This window comes from Danio rerio, chromosome 15 (assembly GCF_049306965.1).
Source record: "Danio rerio strain Tuebingen ecotype United States chromosome 15, GRCz12tu, whole genome shotgun sequence".
Classification (NCBI taxonomy): domain Eukaryota; kingdom Metazoa; phylum Chordata; class Actinopteri; order Cypriniformes; family Danionidae; genus Danio; species Danio rerio.
In genome coordinates this window covers 36,753,561-36,773,573 of record NC_133190.1, presented here as the reverse complement: position 1 = coordinate 36,773,573, position 20,013 = coordinate 36,753,561, and the positions used below count along the sequence as shown (strand labels likewise).

Below are 20,013 nucleotides of genomic sequence, written 5' to 3'. Positions count from 1 at the left end.
TCTATTGCATACTAAAAAAAAAAATTTAAAAAAATCAATATTGCTATTGTAATGCAAGCTTTATAATTAGTGAGCACTAAAGTAACACGTTCAAAATGAGCGTCAACACACTGTGCATATCTAGTGCATACTGTACCAAAAAAACAGATTCAAAATTGCCAACTCAGTCAAACTGAGCTTCTACACTAAAATACATTAAAATTGCTGCCTTGACAACATTTCTAGCACATACTACATAAATATAAAACTTAGCATCCTAACACTGTCTATTGTCTACTTTAAAAAAAACATTCAATATTGCCTTTTTAATGCAAGCTGAATTGGTGAGTACTAAAGTAACATGTTCAAAATCGTTGCCTATACAGACTAAATTGTCAATTTCTAGTGCACACTAAATAAAAAACATTAAAATTGCTGCCTCAAAACATTCACGGTAAAAAATGCTGGTTTCCATATAAATACTTTGTTGTCCCAACACAAATCAATTAAGTTAGTGGATTAAACAACAACTAAATTGTCCCCCCAAAAAAACTTAAGAATTGTGTTATTTCAACTCATTTTAAATAAGTAGTTTGAACAAACAGCAGAAGAACTCGTCAAAAGACAAAAGAGTGTATCTCGTGCATACTAAAGAAACATTCAAATTGAGCATCAACAGTCAAACTGTGTTCAGCTAGTGCATACTAACGAACAAGTTCAAAAATGATGCCTGGACACAGTCGAACTGTGCATTTCTAGTCCATACTAAAGAAACACTCTCAATAACGGGCGTCTTAACACAAACTATGTCTATTGCCTGCTACAGAAACACATTCAAATAGCCACCTAATAATAAACTGTTTGCATTAAGTGCATACTAAAGAAACACATTCAGAACTGCTGCGAACTGTGTTTCAAGTGTTGTTTTTGAAGACTTCTGGCCTTGATCACTTTCCATTCTAGCATGTGTATACAAAGTATACTTTGGCTTAACATTAACAATGGAAGAGTTCACATGCAAAAAACTCTAAATCCCGTCTGAAATTTTCTCCTAAAATTTGCATTTTTCTCAGCCTTACATGTTTATGTTCAGTTATTTTACTTTAAAGCCAATGAAAAGAACTAGTTCGTCACTATAAAAGTAAAATTACAGAGCTTACACACAGGAGTTGGGAAAAAAAAAATGCAAATTTTAGAAGAAGATATCAAACAGAGTTTTTTTAATATGTTTTTTGCAACTAAACTCTCAGATGTTTATTCAAAGTAATCTGGTTTTCTGTTTTGAACTGTTACATTAATTGTCATAAGAAATATAGCTTTTAACGCACTGCTACATTGTATTCTTTTGTATGCAAAACATTTCATAGCGAACATTAAAAGTAACACTCCTGTAACGTTTGCATTACTAAAAGGAACGCTTAACCCCAAAAATTGCAATTCCGTCATCATTTACTCTCTTTTCACTTAACCCAAACCTCTAAGTTTCTTTTGTGGAGCACAGAACGCTGGAAACGTGTAACCATTGGCTTCAATAGTATTTCTTTTTCCAATGGAAGTCAATGGTTACAGGTTTTTTAACATTCTTCAATTCTTCTTATCTCGATGTTGTTAAGGTTTTTTTTTAGAAATAACACTCACAACTTTAAGCCAAAACTGTTTTTGGGACACACTTATATTGTAAGCCCAATATATTGCCTTGTTTGGAGTTTAATAAAATCTAAAAACTTTGTGGTCACAATGAGTCCTGCAAAAAAAAAAAAATAAAATAAATTCCTCATAGTCAAAGATGAATAAAAACCTTTGTGAAGCACATCTACATTCATGCACTGTGTGTATGTGTGTGTGCGACCGTGTGTTAGGGTGCTGCATACATTTATTTATTTCTTTTCAGCCTTAAAAACAGATGGTTCCTTGTGCTGAACGGAAGTTGTGTTAACTCGGTTGGCTCGTGATTGGTGGCTGCCGTCCAACGCGGGTATCGGGGAGGGGTGTGAGGAGAAGTGCGGGTGGCTCGCCTACTTCAGATGTGCTGTGAAGGGAACAGAAGGAAGCGAGTGTTGTTTTTCGTGCACTGCTCTTCGAGTCTTAGCGAAGCAACACGGGCCGCGATGGGCAACAACCCTCCGGCGCTCCTGTGAGTCCAGACATATGTAACTGTGTAAACACTGCGCTGGAAGAAAAGCTGGTGTTGTAGAGAAAGTCAGCCAAAGAGCTCGTCGCGAAGTCCTGCTGGGAAGAACATAGGGTGTTTGTTTAGTGCGCGCTCGGGACCCACTTGTGCCTCTTTGTGCTTTATCAGGCTTAATATTTCAAGAGGAAACAGCATTTGATTCTGGAACAGCATGGAACATGCGGCGCTAATATCTGTAGATTTAATAAGAAACAAGGACGAGTGATATACTGTTGAGAGTGACACTATGTGTGGCATCAATGCAACTTATTATGGACTACAAAGGGTTTTGCAAGATCCTAAACATCTATTTATAAACTATTAACTGCTATTAACTTTAAGTAAATTATTTTAAAACAAATTTAAATTAATTTACACACACGCAAACACACACACACAATTAATGGTTATTAATATATATTAAACATAATTCCATTATTAATTCAATAAATTTGAAAGATATGGGTAGTTTATAAAAAAGATATTTTCTGCGTTTTGTATCTTTTCTATTTTTATAATAATAATAATAGTTTAATATATTTTGCCATGATATGCAGATATGTGTTTAAAACACTTTTTATATCTGTATATCATGGCAAAATACATGACACTATTCTTATTATTATAAAAATGTAATCTTATAATTTTATTAATAATTCATTTAATTAAAGTGACATAAAAAAGTACCAAAAAAAAGTACAAAAATATGTGAGAGTATAATTATCAGGATTTTTAAAGGGCGCCTGTTTTACCTCTTTTTCAAGATTTAATACAAGTCTTTTGTGTCTCCAGAAAGTGTCTGTAAAGTTTCAGCTCAAAACAGCCATCAGATTATTTATAATACCTTTCAGAATATTAGGATTAGGAATATTAGGGCTGAACACAATGTAGCTGTTTTTGTGGCCTCAGGCTACGCCTCGGCTGCTACAGGTAAACAGCACAGTGACAGACATAAAGGAAGCAGATCTCACGTAACGTTTGTGAGAAATACCACAATAAGAACCTTCCCAATTATTATTGATGTATTTGTTGTGGAGTTGCAACGATGAGTCACATAAAATGTTGTTAAAAAGTCCACGCAAGTTCACACACAGCAAGCGCGTTTAACTTTGCACAGTGTTTGAACGCAAATGTGATAGGATACATATTAATATTCACTGCTGATATCCGTTTTGTTAATGTACAAAATAAACCTGATTTAACATCCACAAACCAGGATTGAAGCGTCTTCTTTTTTGCTAATTGTTCTGACACGTGGCTGTGGTGATGAAGATGGTAAAATTGCTGTAATTCATTACAAACATGCACTGATTTAAAAATGCCTTAAACTTGTAAAACTCACTCTTGATCACATTTGATGATGATTGATGATCACAGAGAGCCGAACAGATCTTTTAATTCAAGTTGCTTTGCGCATGTCCTGTCTTTTGGATGATAATACGCATTACTACAAAAATATGTTAATACGCGGCTGCCATTACGGTGGGCGGGGAAACCGCACTCACGTTGCAGTCTGCCTCAAAACGGGAGGGAATTGGATCCTTTTTTAACGTCAGGAAATTTTAATTAAAGAGACTTATTGGGCTCTATTTTGATGGTCCATGCGCAAAGCGCAAACGCTTTCAGGGCGTGTCAGAATGCATTTTTGCTAATTTAGGACGGGAAAATCCGCATTGCGCCGTGGTGCATGATCTACAAGGGTTGAGTTTATTTTTTTAATGAGTTATAGGTGTGTTTTGAGAGTAAACCAGAGTCTCATCTCCCATTCCCTTTAAGAGCCAGCTGCATCACACCATAAGCGCATTTGCTATTTACAGGATGTAAAGTAAGTGGAAGTGGAAAAACTGAGCATTTCACAAGCAAACAGTTACCAGATAACAGTATTTTTTTTTAACAGAAAACAGTAAAACAGAGCATCTACCAAAAATGAGAGATAAATTATCTACTTTCACTTTTGCTCTTGGATAGGGAAACCTTTACACACAGACATCAATTAGCCTATAAATAATTATATTTCGTTTAAGCGCAAATATTTGTTTCAAAACTATTTCTAAATTCAGTTCTAATTTCCAGCAAACGAATAAATGAACAACAATAACGAAGTGTGTTCAAAAACCTGAGTTATATCCTAATACACATGCTGTGCCCCATATGGTCTAAAACCTGCAGGTGGGCAAATCTAAGCTTGTTTTTAATAAAACAAATATAAATATGGATATAATAAATAATACTGCTAATAATAATAACATAATACAAAAGCAAATTGTTATGAATGAACTGAAAAAGCCTCCCGAGATGAAGAAGACATAAAAGCAGTGGTTTTTCATATTTATGTAGGCTAAAAAAAATAATATGTTTTGTAACATTTTAATCCTTTATATTTATATCCTATTTATAGTCTTATTATATCCTATATATAGGCCTATCCTTAATATTTGAATTTTTTCATATGTGAAGATATTTGCGTATTGCTCTACATCTTGTGTGTAGGCTATTAAGCAGTGTGTAAGCGAGGCGCAACTCTGCGCTGGAGTTTAGACCGGGTTTGTTTTGGTCTTATAAAAAATCTATTATAGTTTCTCAAAATAGCAACGCGCCAGCAGTGCGCCTCAGAACGCCTTCCTTTTTAGACCAGAACGCCTATGGGCACACATATGAGCGCAAATACATTTGCTATTTAAAGAGCGTGGCGCAACGTCTCAAAACGACTCTTTCGCCAAGCTGAAACTAGCAAACAAGTTTTGCGCCGCGCCTTGCGCCACATTGCGCCGAGTGTATGATAGGGCCCTTTGTCTTTATGTCACCCCAATATGACTGTGAACACACTATATACCTCCACACAGTCCTGTCCAAACACCTTACAACGGATGATTTTCATCATAAGTGCCCTTTAATGAATTAAAAGTTTTAAAAGAAGAGGATTTACTTGGAATAAAATGCTTCTTAACATCATAAACATCTTTTTGTTTGTTCAGTTGAATGCATTTTGCTAAAATGAATGATTGTTTCCTTTAAAAATCTAATCCCGAACCTTTGAACTTTGTGTAGTTTAAATATTTGGTTGAAGTCAGAATTTTATAAAAGAACAAAAAAAAATGTATTCCTTTATATATTATTGTGTTTAACAGAGAGGATTTATTTTCAACATTTCTTATTATTAAAGTTTTCATTCTACTAACTGACTTCTTCTATCATTGCCATGATGACAGTACTTCATATTTTATTAGATATTTTTCAATAAAGTATTCAGCTTAAAGTGTAATTTAAAGTCTTAGTTGGGTTATAATTAGGCAAGTCGTATAAGTTGTATAATAATGATTTGTTTTGTATACAAAAAGTCAGAAATAAATATTGCTTAAGGGGAATAATTATATTGTTATTGTATAAATTATATTATACCTTAAAATGGTTTAAAAAAAATAAAAAATGCTTTTATTCTAGCCGAAATAAAACAACAAAAATATTATCAGTAATAATGGATCATTTTCCTCGCTCCATTAAATATCACTTCAGAAATACTTGAAAAATAATAAAGATTTTCACAGGAGCAGTAATAATTTTGCCCTCAACTGTTATACTATAATAGTTTGCCGGCTCTCTGCAACTCTCACATGGTCGCCCACGGAAGCTAAGCAGGGCTGAACTCGGTCAGTACCTCAATACGAGACCACAGGGGAAAGCTAGGTTGCTGCCGGAAGTGGTGTTAGTGAGACCAGCAGAGGGAGAGCGCTCAACCTGTGGTCAATGTGGGTCCTAACGCCCCAGTATACTGATGGGGACTCTGACGTCTCATTCGAAAGACGACTTTTACTGAGTAGTATAACCGAGGAGATCCTGACTCTCTGGTCATTAAAAATCACAGGATGTCCTTTGAAAAAGTGTAGGGGTTTAACCCCGGCACCTGGGCCAAACTTACCTACTGGCCTTTGACCATATTGGCCTCCTAACCATCCCCATATCATAATTGCCATCATCACTGTCTCCTCTCCACCAATCAGCTGGTGTGTGGTCTGGCGCAAAATGGCTGCCATTGCATCATCCAGGTGGATGCTACACACTGGTGGTGGATGAGGAGATTCCCCCAAAAAATCTGTAAAGCGCTTTGAGTGTCCAGAAAAAGCCTTTTATATGTAAGAAATTTTTATTATTATTATTATTATTATTAGTATATATCAACAGAAAAGACACTGATAGGATTTGTTGCTGTTCTTCAAAGCACTGCTGCAAACCATCAAGACACATTAAATCTGTCATGATGCGAAACAGCCATACCCTTCCTGCGATCTTCATCTTATCAACATATGTAAACAACGCCAACCGCGACATCATGCTTTCAATTTTCCGCTCGCTCCACACACGACATTTGAAAATCATTTATCCAAAATCCAAAACAATGGGCTCCCTCCATATGGCTTTTTTTTATTTGTGTGCATCTGGCTCAGCAAGCAGCATACAGTTACCATCCTATATTTCCAGCTTTATTCGCACCTAGCAATGAAAGCCAAAAGTGAAAATTGAAGGCAGAAGGATCGTGTGACGGGATTAATTAGACAAGGCCAAGTGAAGTCACACTCTTCATGGCAACACACTTGAACCTTCAATTACGCACTGCACAAAGCAATTAAAAGCCTCCGTCTCTTGCTCTGTCCTACGGAGTCTACCTGTTACTGCTGTTTGCTTTCTCTGCTGGCTCCCCCCGGGGCTCCAGGTCCAATCCGCAGCTCGGTAATTACAATTGATCAATTGTTGTCGGGAGGTGAAATGACTTGGTTGTTTTAGCCAGAGCTCAATTTGAGGTGTCCATTTTTAACGGGTTATTTATATGGCAGGTGGTTAGGAAAAGAAAAGCGGAGAGTTGGAAGAAGACAGAGCAAGAGCAGAGGGAGAGAAAAGACCATTTCTAATCGCTGATAGATCTCAGATTTTTTACTTTCACTGTTTTTTGCGTCCCCGGGTGGATAGGAAAACAATTTTCAGAAGATGTTCAATTTCTCTTTCTGTAATGATCTGTGTATATTTGTTGTATAGTTTTGTAGAGAGGTTAAGGATAAATAGATTTGGTTACCTGGGTCTCTTTTTTCCTTTTGAAAAAGCACAAGTTTAGAAATATTTCTGTCACAACTTCATTTCATGCATTTTCAACTAAAGTTTAATTTATTTATTTATTTATTTATTTATTGGCCTGTAATACTGTTGTTTACCTCAAATTAATATAACCTTTGTTTTTTTTGTTTGTTTTTTTTTCACCTATTTTATTTCATTTTCATTATCTGTTCAGATTTTATAAGTAATTTTGTTGTACATTTTTATTACTCTATTAAATGTCAATAGAGTTTATGAACCAATTAATTAACTAAAATTATTTTAGTTTTATGGTTTAAGTTTTAGTTGTTTATACAAACCAACTTTGGCACATAGCCTGCAGCTTGGTATGCAAATATCTTAAAAAAATAATCTTATATTTTTAATATATCAATTTATGCATACATCTAATTACAAAATTATATTCGACTGTAAATAATACTTTAATTCTTTCAATCTGCTTCTACATGCATTTTTGTCCTGTTGTTTACACCTAAATTGATAAACCTTTCTGTTTTTTTTTTATCTATTCCTTTATTTTTTTCTTTAATTATGATCTTATTAACACCAATTTAATTTAATTTTTATTGTCTGTTCAGATTTTATTTAGTATTTTTTGTACATTCTTATGACTTTTTTTCATGTCTATAGCGTTTATGAGCCGATTAATGAACTAAAATTGTTTTAGTTCTATAGTTTAATTAAATTATAGTTGATTAGTTTTATTAGCATTTAGACTGTTTTGGAATAGACCTGAAACCTTTTTTAGGCAATGGCCACTAGTAAAAAAATAAAAACAGAAAATACTGCATTGGGCCAATAGACAAGTCTAACACAATTGGACAATTTTCAGAAGATGTTCAATTTCTCTTTCTGAAATGATTTGTGTATATTTGTCGTATAGTTTTTAAAGAGGTTAAAGATAAAGATTTTTTTTTGTTACCTGGGTCTTTTTTTCTCTTCTTTTTTATCTATTGGTGTATTTATCTATTTCCTTTATTTTTATTTATTATTATTATTATTATTATTATCTAATTATGATTTCTTGTGTGCTATTTGTTCAGATTTTATTTAGTAATTTTGTTGTACATTTTTATTACTGTTTTTAGAGTTTATGAATCAATTAATTTAATAATTATTCTAGTTTTATGGTTTAATTTAAGTTATTTTAGCTATTTATACAAACTAACTTTGACCAATAGCCTGCAGCTTGGTATGCAATTATCTTTAAACAAAACTATTATCTAACATTTTTAATATGTCAATTTGCACATAAATTGAATCACAAAATTATATTTTACTGTAAATAATACTTTAATTAATTCAGGTTGCTTCTACATACATTTTTGTCCTGCTGTTTACCCCAAATTGCTAAACCTTTATCTGTTTATCTTTTCCTTTATCTATATTTTCCTATATCTATCTATAATGATCATCTAATTGTCACTTATTTTATTTCACTTTTATAATCTGTTCTGATTTTATTTAGTATTTTTTTGTACATTTTTATTACTATTTTTAAATGTCTACAGGGTTTATTCAACAATTTTTTTTGTTTTGTTTTATGGTTCAATTAAGTTTTAAGTGAAAAAAACTTATTTTTAAATATATCAATATATTCATAAATTTAATTACAAAATCATATTCTATAGTAAACAATACTTTTTAATTTATTTAAGTTGCTTCTACATAATTACATTTTTGTCCTTGTCGTTTACCCCAAATTGATAAACCATTACCTGTTATTTTTATTTTATTTTGTGAATTTATTTTATAAAGAGAGGTGTATGTAAAATAAAATAGCAAAAAACACTATTTTTTAAACAAATTTTTGTCAAAAAAAGAGGTGACCAAAATAACATCAAAAACCCATCACAATCTAAAACACGTTAAAAAAAGACAACAGTAAACAGGCTCATAGGTTGACAGCCAAAACAATACCACTTCCCGGAAAACAGACTTGTACATTATAAAGCCATATCTGCTATACAGCAATGGCCATACTGCACTTCCCAGAAAACACTCAATTACAGTATAATGCCGTATCTGCTGGAACAAAGAGTATCATTAAGCTCATAATGATGTGACTGTGGTGGCTGACGCCGGGCACATATTTCTCTCCGGCACACAGATACTGTCCTTTCACATTACTCTCTTTCAGCCCCTGAGACGTCACCTCTGGGCACAGCTCGCACTTATACAAAACATTTGACTGATTTACATCTATCAGCCTATTCTTCCTCAGTCACGCTGTCCTTCAATAAACACAGCATTAGGCCACAGTTTTGTTTTCTGCATGACGTGCATTGAGCCGAGACTCCCTCTATATACCACCTTGTGTTCTTGTCCTCAAGCGATCTTTAGCTTGAAGCAGTTTGCGAAACTCAACCCACAACAAACAGAACACTGCACAGACAGATCTGCCACACTTCCTTAAAGCTGTCGTGTCTCCTGTGGTTTCTTCGGTTCTGGATCTCAAGCCAAATCCTACACATTTCAAGTGCAAGATGCTGTTTGCACTACACTTTACACTTACAATGCTTTTTTTCTGAGAGGAAAAAACAGTCCCACTTTATATTAAGTGGCTTTAACTAATACAGCGGGGAAAATAAATATTGAACACATCACTATTTTATCTCAAAAAACGTATCTCTAAAGGTGCAGTTGACTTGAAGTTTTAACCAGATGTTGATAGCAACCAAAGATATGCATATATGAAAAGAAACTGAATTTAATTGGTTTACAAATGAGGTTGTGTGTAATAAAATTAAATGGCACAAGGAAAAAGTACTGAACACATAAAGGAAGTAAGGGTAAGAAAGGCATTGAAAGCCCAGCCACTTGAAATCGCTCAGCAGTTATTCAGCAAACCTCTGCCCTTCATCATTGTAAATGAATATTAGCTGGTTTGGTTTCATCTCCATCACCCTGCTAATGCAGCTGTTGGACTAAAGTGAATATTTCAGCAAGACAATGATCCAAACCACAGCCAAGGAAACTCTCAGATGCTTTCAGAGGAAGAAAATTAAGCAATGGTATAGCCCAGCCTATTACATGACCTATAGAAAATACTAAATAAAAATCAGATTTGATAGACGTGACCCCAAAGAACCATCAAGATGTTTACACTCTGTTTAAGTCTATGAAAAAAAAAACACATCTGAGCAATGCATGAGACTTTATTCTCCATATGAGAGGCATCTTTAAGCTACCATTACCAAAAAAAAAAGCTTTTTATATGAATTATTTAATACAGATCACCAAACCTAGTCCCTAACCTGTATCCCACCTCAAAAGCACCTCAAGTGTTCTGCAATACATTATCAAGTACACTATATTTATATATTAATACAAGTACATATTAGTTATTCCAGTTATACTGGAATAAACCAAGAGTTATTAAAAAAGCAGGCTTAACAAATACGGTTTTTAGAGCGCGCAAAAAATCTTTAGCTCAAAAATATACAGTAAAAAAAAAAATATATATATATATATATATATATATATATATATATTTTTTTTTTTTTATCACAATAAAATATAAATTTAGAAGGTTTTTAAAATTAAGACAGCTTAATTGAAATTAAAATGGCTTCGAAAGTTAAATTTCAACTTAAGCATTTAAGTGAGCAACATATATTTTTTTTACAGTCTGCATTTCACTCATTTATCTGTATACGCTTCTGTTGGATACAAAATAAGATATTTTGAAGAACGTTGAAAACCAGTAGCCAAGTCATTTCAAACAATAACTACTAGTTTCTGACATTTTACAAAAAAAAAAAAAAAAAAAAAAAAAAGCTTCTTTCGTGTTTAACAGAAGAAATTAAGCGTTTTGCAAATAAAACCACCAGGTTAAATAAAAAAAAAAAAACACACACACACACAAAGTAGATAGTAACTATCTCTTTAAGTGCATTTAGCAACTGAATAAGCTCCAAAAAATTCAGTCAGAACTGCAAAAAAGTAACTTCTCTTTTTATTTTACAAGAAATGTGCAAGAAATAATAGAAATTATATGTTAATCTTGACTCTGTTGCCAGATTGTGTTGAAAGAAACACTATAGTAAAAATCCCATATTAAACTTAAACCCAAATAGTTGGTAGATACATATGCAGCTAACAAAACACATTCCAACCTGCACCTGGCTGCTTTTCAACTCCATAAATTGGTTGACTAAAGTACAAAAACACAAATAAATGTTGCTTATAATAAGTGGACATGGCAACACATAAAAAGCGCATTCTGCAATGAAGCCTTCCAAACAAACAAAATCTCTGGTGGTTTAGATAAAATCGATAACCATAATGTCTTGCAACATTACTTTTCAATGATGAGATCATATTATCGAAATTAGACGAAAAAAAATAAGCATGTTGTTTTTGTAAATGTTAGAGCGATTGTAGGGCATCCATTCAATTTTAACAATAAGTTTACAGTAAAATCAATGTAAACTAAAATAAATTTCCTCAAAAAGATTTTTCATACAGCAGTAAACCTAAACGCACCTTATCAAATGTTGCATCCCAATATTATAATACAGCATTTGTGCTTTCTTTTACTATACAACAGTAAATCTGACTGCACCTTAGCACAACAGAAGCAGTATTTAATATTAGCATTTGGGCTGTTTTGGAATAGACCTGAACCCTTTTTTAGGCAATGGCCCACTAGTCAAAAAACAGAAAACACTGCTTTGGGCAATTACTATGTCTTACAGCACTTTCTATGAATATTAAAGTGAATATTATAATCTTAATTGAATATTATAAACACAAATGTTGTATGCTAATATTCATGAGGATGCCACAACCACACTTAGCATTTCTTCTACGTAGCCAGAAGCTATTAAACGACATCCTTAAAACATTAAATTGCTCAAATGCAAACTTATTACAATCAGGTCAGGTACGTTTCCTTTCTGTTTATGAAATAGACTACTGTAAATGCTAATGCTAACAATAAAATTTATCTAACCATATTGCACTTCCTGAGAGGTGAAAATGCATTTTCATTTTTTGTTAAATGTTAAAAATGTTGTATCTAGGTTACTATTTTGACACAAACTGAACAAAATCTACTATTTTGACCTTTTAGCTTGCTATTGTGGCTAACATGCTACAATAGGTAACCTTGTGTTTGATCCATTTGCTAATTATGTTGTCAAATTCAGTATTCCATGTTTTAATACTTAACCAGAAAACACTGCTTTGGGCCAATAGATAAGTCTAACAATGCTCTCCAATCATATAAAAGTCCACTTAAATAAGTAAAATAAAAATTTTGTTGTTAATAATGCTAAAATTTGAATTATTGCAGTTGCTGGGAGGGAATATGCATATATTTTGTTGTAGATGTTAAAAGTTGTGTATGCACTATATGCTATTTTGACTTGCTAAACTGACTTTAAGCTTGCCAATGTGGCTAGTAACTAAAGTTACAACGTCACATTGGTAACAATTGGTAGCCTTGTGTTTGATCCACATGCTAAGTTGTGGTTGAATTTACTATTGCATGTTTTAATACAAAAACAGAAACACTGCTTTGGGACAATAGAGTGGCGCAACTACACCTTGTAGGCAAATCTGCTGCAAGCATAAAACTGGTTTCCTCGCTAAAACCCCTATAAGATTTTCCCATAGACTTTTTGAAGATTGCAGTGTTCAAACACATTTCGTTACACTTACACATTTTGTCCAACTGGATAATCCTCACAAAATAATATAACTTTTACATTTTTGGATCTTAAATGCAAACACAATAACTAAACAGCTAACAATTAGGCTATAAACAGACTACACTGACTTCAGGGTGCTAGCCTGTGACGTTAGCACCACCCTGCTACAGACAATGTTTCAGGCTTTTTAGAATTTTTAGAATTTACGTTTTTTAGAAATATGGTTCATGACAAAGATTTACTCTCTCTATTTAGCATATTATAATCCACGTTATATAAACAAATACATAAAAATAGTATATTATTTTTGTATTATTACAGGTATTAAACATGCATCGTTATTGGATAGTTTTGGATAGTATTCATGTGGAAAATAAATTTGCATTGCATTACAGTTGTTGGAAGTTGCTGTTTTATAAATGTGCCTAATATTATTATCACATGACATATTTAAATAAGTGTCTCGCCCTCGTGCATATAGTAAAAAACTAGCAATGGCAGTCAATTACAAATCCCAGATCCTTTTTCATAGATGACAGAAATGAGGGTACATCTATTAAAAGCCTGCCTATCGTTGATAAAGAACAACATTTAGTATTCTTTTTTTTTTGTCACGAAGTTCAGCGGAAAGCAGCCCATACAGTCACATATGCTATAAATTAAGGTGAGTGTAAAAGATTTTGAGGAATAGTGTAAATATCGCATTTATGACACAGTTAAAAGTGTTCAGATGAAGAAAAATAAGACGAAAATCATTAGATGTATGTTAGATTAAAATAGCTTTATTAAAATAAATAATCAAAAAATGAAACTGTCGTGATGACTCAACAAGTAAAAGCCTTATATACACAGAATATGAATGCCCAATTGGAAAAGTACTCAAACTGTAAATTAGTTAACCAAATAGCAGATAAATCCAAATGCCTGAAGCAAGCTGTACATTTAAAGCGGGCTATGCGTTCCAGACAGATCAGCTTGATGACGTATAATGTCTCCGACACCGCCTGTAGTCCCATTTAGCAACTTGATAGCAACCGTCTTTTAAAAGAAGCGCAAACAATTTTTAAAAAATCAAGAGTGGTTTGTAACTGATGCGTTTTATCTCATAGAATAAAATGTAAGAGTATCTTGAGTTTGTGGTACTTTTGAACGTTAAGCGATTTAACCGAATTCCCATTCAAAAAACCCATTGACTTTGCGGGACTGATTAAATGGAACTTGCTTCTAGGTTTTTGCTAACAAATGGACATCAAAGTCCCTCCACTCCAGAGACAAGTCTAGCAGCACTCTCCAATCATATAAAAGTCCACCTGAATATGTTAAACACAAATGTTCATTCATTCATTTTCTTGTCGGCTTTATCCCTTTATTAATCCGGGGTCGCCACAGCGGAATGAACCGCCAACTTATCCAGCAAGCTTTTACACAGCGGATGCCCTTCCAGCCGCAACCCATCTCTGGGAAACATCCACACACACATTCACACACAGACTCATACACTACGGACAATGTAGCCTTCTCAATTCACCTGTACCGCATGTCTTTGGACTGTGGGGGAAACCGGAGCACCCGGAGTAAATCCACGCGAAGGCAGGGAGAACATGCAAACTCCACAGAGAAATGCCAACTGAGCCGGGGTTCGAACCAGCGACCCAGTGACCTTCTTGCTGTGAGGCGACAGCACTACCTACTGCGCCATTGTCCTGAACACAAATGTTGTTGTTAATAATGCTAAAATTTGGATGTAGCTAACCATATTACTGCAATTGCTACTAGCTAAGATGCAAATATTTTGTTGTGGATGTTAAAAGTTGTGCGTCAACTAGTTTGACACAAACTTTTAGCTTGCCAATGTGTCTAATATGCTTTAAAAGTTACAACAACACTTAGCATTCCTTTTATGTAGCAATCAGCTTTAAATCTACACCTTGAAAACATTTAACTTTCAAAATATAAACTTACTACAGCTGGACCAAGTACTTTTCCACACTTAAATGCTATTAATAAATGCTAACGACTTCTATGTTAAGCTGCTTTGACAAAAACACTGTAAAAGCTCTATAGAAATAAAGATGAATTGAATTTAATAAATGCCATTAATACCATAATTAACCATATTACTGAGGTCATTGAGAGGTGAAAATGCATTGTCACAAATCTCAAAATCTTTGTCTGTGCTACTTTGACACAAACCAACTTTTAATGTGGCTAACATGCAACAACAGTTAACCTTGAGTTTGATCCATTTACCCATAATGTTGTCGAATTGTTGCATTGTTTGTTTAAATACAAAAGCAGAAACACTGCTTAGGGCCAATAGATATGTCTCACAGTGCTTGCTAAGAATATTAAAGTCCACTTTAATATTCTAAACACAAATTCTGTATGCTAATATTTATGAGGACTCAAAGAACCACACTTTGCATTTCTTCTATTTAGCCAATAGCTATAAAACTCCATCCTGAAAGCATTTAATTCCCAAAATGCACACATTTCAGGGGACCAGGTACGTACTGTCTCTAGACTGGAGAATTGAGATGTCTCAGGCCGTTCTCTATGATGTGGCTTCAGGTAACGAAGTTAGTCTCGTTTGCAAAACAGACTCTAGCTTGAGCAATACTTGCTTTAATTCTCATTGAGGCAGCAAATTGACAGACCTCCCTTAAGATCTTGACAGCTAATGAAGATTTAATAGCAGAATTACGATCGTTAAAAACAAATGACTGATTCTTAGGGCAGATGATGAGCTATTAATTTAACCTTCTCTTCCTGTAATAATGCCGGACAGTCAGCCAGTTATTAGATCATAATTAGCTTGTGCAGTTTGCATGGAACCAGAGAAGCATGTTGTGTCTCAATATTTCTCCAGGGCTCTGTAGTAAAATGTGCTCATATATCACGATCTGTTTAAAAAAAGAAAAAGTATGGTCCCAAAAAAAGCTATCGCTGTGATTCTGCTGGTCTGTGTTGAAGTAGATGGTTGAGAAATGATAAATCGCTGATTAAGCGTGTTTGTGCGTGTGTGTGAAGCTCTCCAAGTGGCAGGCAGCCATATGGAAGCAGGCTGAAATGAACTGGCCAGCACTTTGTTGTGACAATATGGCCACGCAAATATCTAAGTATACACTAATGCTCTGATTAACAGCGATTTTCTACATAAGTGCTTTTATTCTAGATAATTATTTTACTTTAGAACAATTTTCATGGATGCATCCCCTACTGATGTTTTTTGCTTGTTTTGTTTGGTGGGAGAGTGATGTTTGTGCCAGAAGGTTTCCTCGTAGCACTGAGATTTTATTATTATTGGTTAAAAAAAAGCTGCTGGTTGTCATACAAATGATGCACACAAAAAAAGGGAGAAAATGTGAATGTAAAAAAAAACAATTAAGCATATAATCAACACATTTAAAAACTAAACTAAGAAACTAAACAGAAACTGTATCACACAAGTAGCAGTGCGATATCGGCACTGATGGGAGGTGCAAGTTGTGACTCTGTACAGCCAAATTGCACGGCTCCGAGTGTGATATTGCAAATCCTTTTGTATGAGGAATTATTTTGTTCCGCTATTTATTCACATCTGCAACTAGCGATCCGAACAGCACATGCCATTGCTACTTCACCATCGTCACTTTAGAGCTCATATTTGAATAATTTTGTAGCGTAATACCTAAAGTGATGAGATAGCAGGTGATTTTGCTCACGTTTTACGATTATAAGGCTGAACGGCATGAAATGCCATCAGTCTACAAAGATTTCCCAGTATTTCTATGTTGCAATTGGGAGATCACAACAATAAACCCCCGAAAAAGCCAAAGCAAAGCAAACACTACCAATTTACAATGGTATAAATTCAGCACTACAACATAAAAAAGAGACAGATGGACTTAAAGTGTCACCAATTTTATAAAGATTTGATCAGCTGTAATTTTGAATCCGAGTTTTTCGTTCCCCAAGGATGTATTATGCGGTCTCTGTTGCCATCTTGTGGTGGAACGTCAACCCTCTTTGCTCTGCTCATTGACAGGCTAACGGCCGCCGAAGGGCTGAATCTCCAAAATGATAAATATTTAAAATAGGAGCTATCCTTAAAAATACACTGCATAGTTGCAATCCAAACAACTACATTATCGCTTAAAAAGCCTCAAAAGTACATCATGCCGAAACAGCGGCAATATTTGCCAAGTGAGTCTATCGATCTTCTGTCACTATGTGGGTAGAGTAATATACAAGGGTGAAGAGGCTGTACGAGTGCTGTTATTGCAGAATATCACATGGGAGAAAATGCACCTCAATCAAGCACATATGCTATTTTAATACACAGTTTGGAATTTTATGTGTATTTTTAGCAGTCGTTTATTAAGATATTTTGAAATACCTCATTCAAAAAGAATTTGAAAATTCTCTGATAATTTAATTGCTTGTAAGAACATTTCTCTTATAAGAAAAACATGCTTTATTCATTAATGATCCTTTACAATGCCAAAACCAATGGGGAAAAAATTAAATAACAATGTGATGTGATGAAACAAGCCTGTTATGAAAAAGCCGGAATTAAAATGCAATGATTAACTAAAAAACTAACTTTTTAAAATTTCAATACTCTAAGAATCCAAGTTATGAAAGCCACTTAAAGTACTTGTACTTTCGATATTTCTGTCATGCAATGCATTGTCATTCATGCATTTTTAAGAATGTGCCACAACTGTTCAAACCCTTTTTGGCCACCGCATACAACAGATAGGCCTGTTAGAGTCTGATTGCAGTGTGTCAGTGCATGTGAATGCTAACGAGTGTGCGCATATGTGAGTGTGTCCTGTGCCAGCGCTGTGCTAAAAATCTGCTCCCTCAGCGGTTTCTCTCTCTCTCACACACACACACACACACACACACACACACACACACACACACACACACACACACACACACACACACACACACACACACACACACACACACACACACACACACACACTTTCCCCCAGTGCCTCACGGTTCTGCTCCAGGTTCTACCCGACCACAACCTATTAATAGGCAACATATTTGCTTTTTTGTGGCATGCACTCACAGAGGCGTTCTCCCTTATCATACCCTATCAAGGGAGTGAACAAGTGCGCTTCTTCTCTGAGAGGAAGTCACCGCTGCTGTGACGAAGGTGTTGTGGCACCCAGGGGTGCTCGGTCTCCGTCTTCATCTCCTATGGGTGAGAAAAGAGAAGCTGAGAAGAAGTGTATGTCACAGCCGTAAACCCCCCCAGTTTTCAACAAGCCGCTTCTTGTAATTAAATGCACTTGCTGTGTTTTTTTTCCTCCTGTCACAGCAGGAATTATACTATTGCAACTCGCACCAAATATAGCTAATTATAAAGAAGACGTTAGAGCACTTTATGAGGAATAACAAGGTGATAAGCCGTCTCTGAAGCTGGAAGTGAACTTTATCACCAAACACTGTCTGCGTCTAAGACTGAGTAACAGATCTGTAAACTGGGAAAACAGGAGCTGATTGGTTTGTGTACTAAATTTGGGTTGACAAAAACTAATTACTTGTTTATCATTCATGTTACAAAAAGTTGCTTTCCGATTAAAAAAAAAGTAGCAAGGAAAAGATTTAACAGGAGAATTAAAGTTTTTAAATGTTGATTTAATCAATAGTTACAGCTCTGACATCTCACTATAATATAAAAACTTATTTTAAAATAAAAAAATATCATGTAAGTTATATTGGATTTGTTTAAAATATAATTTTATCATCAATCTTAAAATAAAACTTTTGGTAACACTTTAGTTTAACAAACAATTCTCACTATTAACTTGTGGCTCATTATGGGGCCAGAAAGAATCTGCAAACATTTATTTTTATTTTTATGATATTTCTGCGAAAAATTTTGTAAAAAAAAAAAATAATAATAATAATAATAATAATAATAATAAATAAATAAATAAATTATGCGGATTTATGCATAATGATTTTAGGAGTATCATAACTAAAAACTTGATAAATGAAAAAAAAGACTTTTATTTAATATTTCCAATGCAAATCCAATAAAATCCACTTATTTGGTAAAAAAAGCAAGTCTCTTAAAAAAATATATCAACTAAAAAACTGAAAATATTACTTTTCAAACTGTATTGTACATAAATCATTTGAACATTTTAATATTACTATTATTATAACATAATAATATTAGTGGAATTAATTTAATTAAATATAATAATTGAATAAATATACAATTACACACAAGTAAATAAATAGAGTCAACGATGGGCTCAAAATCTGCAGAAACCTGTGGATTTCTGCGAGCGCAGATTCTGTGTGGGCCTACTTATTACCATAGATATTGGCTGTTTATTAATTCTTACAATGTACATATTCTGCATGATCTTATTCTACTATATTCCCATCCCTAATCCTACCTAATTTCTAAACTTAACCTTAAGTACTTTTAATAGGCAACAAATTAGCTGTTTGTGGCCAAAGTCATGGTTAATGGATTAAAACTATACCTTAAATTGTGACCAAACCTTTTTTGCAAAATGTCATCACAAATGTATCACTTTTAGGTAATTTAATGCATCCTTGATAAATTAAAAGTATTACCGTGTGATTATTTAGGCCAGGGGTCACCAATCTCGGTCCTGGAGGGCCGGTGTCCCTGCAGGGTTTAGCTCTAATTTGCCTCAACACACCTGGATGTTTCAAGTATACCTAGTATGGCCTTGATTAGCTTGTTCAGGTGTGTTTGATTAGGGTTGGAGCTCAAATCTGCAGGACACCGGCCCTCCAGAAACAAGTTTGGTGACCCCTGATTTAGGCGTTTTAATATTCTAAATGTATATGTTGTTATTTTCTATGGAAATAAAAGAAGTTATTTCTGAAGTGTTCACGCATGTTTAAACATAGCAGCTTGTTTAAATTCATGGCCAAGCTTCAATAAGGTCCAACAAACTAAATAACTGTCTTAAGATAACTAAAGTTTTCACGTGATCCTCCAAAAATAAGTCTAATATCAATCCCTCCAGGAATCCAATGGTTCTTGAGATCAAAAAATGACACATTTACAAGGTTTTTGATTATTTTCAGAGCAAAACACAAGAATAGAAGCAA

General features: G+C 34.1%; 1 long non-coding RNA gene across 3 annotated transcripts in view; it reads right to left on the bottom strand.

Annotated features, from left to right (window-relative positions):
- LOC141377870 (uncharacterized) overlaps positions 1 to 20,013 on the bottom strand; it is a 57,710-nt gene that overhangs the window by 5,934 nt on the left and 31,763 nt on the right. Inside the window, exons 2-3 of one of the 3 annotated variants that reach the window (XR_012390964.1) lie at positions 17,978 to 18,106; positions 427 to 2,205 (exon numbers count right to left, since the gene is read on the bottom strand). This is a non-coding gene — a long non-coding RNA (uncharacterized lncRNA). Of the gene's footprint in view, positions 1 to 426; positions 2,209 to 17,977; positions 18,107 to 20,013 lie in introns of all 3 variants that reach the window. The other 2 variants (XR_012390965.1, XR_012390966.1) reach the window with 2 other exon arrangements.